Below are 1,084 nucleotides of genomic sequence, written 5' to 3'. Positions count from 1 at the left end.
GGCGTACTGATCGAATGTCCACATACTTGGCTGATATTGATTCTGTAATCATATTGCCATCTCGATATCACTTGGTTTCCGTAGCTGCTGTAATTTGCTAGTCGTCCTTGATGTCTAAATCTCTCCAGATGTGTGTGAATCCTTGTCAGTGGGTTAGTCTCTCTCTATGGCATGTTTACCCTACTGTCAAGATGTAATTGTATTTATCTAAGTGATTTACTTATCTAACTTGATAAAATATAGCATGTGGCATCATAATATGTTTCATGAAGTTCTGTTGGTTTTACTTTAGAGATTTTGTGGGCTTACCGGCTTAGTATGTGGCAGAAGTTGTTGGTGCTGATATATAAAGCATAGTCCAAGGTTTCATGAAAATATTTGTTCAATTCACTTTTTTTGCTAGCTTGAGTTTGTTTGAGTGAGTTACTGTTTTCGAAGGTGACAATTTCGCTAGGTAATCATATGAATCTTGTAACTTTACATGGTTCGTATAACTTATGAACCTGTGGTGCAATGGTAGCACATATGACTTCAAGTCAGAAGATGCGTGTTCGAATCACGCCTGGTTCACTCTATCTTGTCTATCAATCTGTGCTAATCTCTTTCATCACTTTTGCATCATCAAGCATGTTTGCGATTGTTGTTTCTAATTATAGTTTCATACAAAATCAAAATTGTCAACTGTAGTTCTCGGAAATTGAAGTTCCTGCATCAATGACATTACTCCTTGGAACATATTTGTGGTCGTTGGTACTTCTGTTAATCCATGTGATTCTTATGTTTGCCTGAACTTTTTGTTTCTCTAATTCTCGCCTAATAACAACTTTTTGTTTCTCTAATTCTTATGTTCTGAACAACTGACATAAATATTGGTTAACAATATTCGAGCATAACCAAACTGAAATTTTTCTATTTTGTGCAGTTACTTAAATTTCCTCAAATCTCGTTTTACAAATGGATTCCCGAGTAAAAATTAGATTGATCTTGTTATCCGAAACCTACTATTTGGTTTAGATAACTAAATCTCAATCTGATAACGTCCTTTAGATACAAGTTCGTGTTATTATCCAACGAAATATCCGAA

At 34.9% G+C, this 1,084-nt stretch overlaps 1 non-coding gene across 1 annotated transcript; it reads left to right on the top strand.

The window, feature by feature from the left end:
• The first annotated feature begins 499 nt into the window (after positions 1-499).
• Positions 500-570, top strand: TRNASTOP-UCA. Its single transcript has one exon. It is a non-coding gene; the product is annotated as a tRNA-Sec (tRNA).
• The last annotated feature ends 514 nt before the right edge of the window (positions 571-1,084 follow it).

This window comes from Papaver somniferum, chromosome 9 (assembly GCF_003573695.1).
Source record: "Papaver somniferum cultivar HN1 chromosome 9, ASM357369v1, whole genome shotgun sequence".
Classification (NCBI taxonomy): Eukaryota; Viridiplantae; Streptophyta; class Magnoliopsida; order Ranunculales; family Papaveraceae; genus Papaver; species Papaver somniferum.
The sequence above is the reverse complement of the archived record's forward strand: the minus strand, read 5'-3'. Positions and strand labels throughout refer to the sequence as shown.